Below are 679 nucleotides of genomic sequence, written 5' to 3'. Positions count from 1 at the left end.
GAGTGTAGCTGCTATGTGAGTGCCAATTAAAAATGCTCAGCGTTTTAAAAACAGCAGGTTGATCTACAACAATCTGGTCTGTTTGTCTAAGTGATACTGGTGATGGGTAAGTCACATGGACTTACAGCGCTTGTATTAGCAAATATCTGGCTGCTATGAAGACTTGGTATGAATGGCACACTTAAAGTTGTGGAGGCTGAAAATGCACTCTCTCCACTCATTTCTCGAAGAAAATCAGAGTTATGATTATCTTTGTTGACCCTTGCTTTAACATATGTCTTGTTATCTAGAACTAATGAAGATATTAGAGACACATTGTTAATCCCAAGTCTTCTTTCCATTCTTACTAAAAGTTGGGGATGGCCTGTTTGGAATTTGATTTATAGTAGGTCTGTTACTAAAATCAAAGAAAAATTTATTTAGTTTCTTTATAAACCAAGGTAAAACTGACAATCAAAGCTAAGCTATAAAAATTTATTCTTTTAATGACACCAATTAAATAGCATCAAATAAAACACCTCCATTAGTAGTTTTAACAGGTAACATGCTAAAAACAATTACACTCAACTAAAAATATGTTGTATATATACAGTAAATACCACTTTAAGTAGCTTCAGGACTTGTATCTGGTTTCACATTGCTAGGAAAGTTTTTTAAACATCCAATATTTTAACCTCCA

This window comes from Bison bison, unplaced genomic scaffold, assembly GCF_000754665.1.
Source record: "Bison bison bison isolate TAMUID 2011002044 unplaced genomic scaffold, Bison_UMD1.0 scf7180017864537, whole genome shotgun sequence".
NCBI classification, from domain to species: Eukaryota; Metazoa; Chordata; class Mammalia; order Artiodactyla; family Bovidae; genus Bison; species Bison bison.
Note: the sequence above shows the minus strand (reverse complement) of the source record.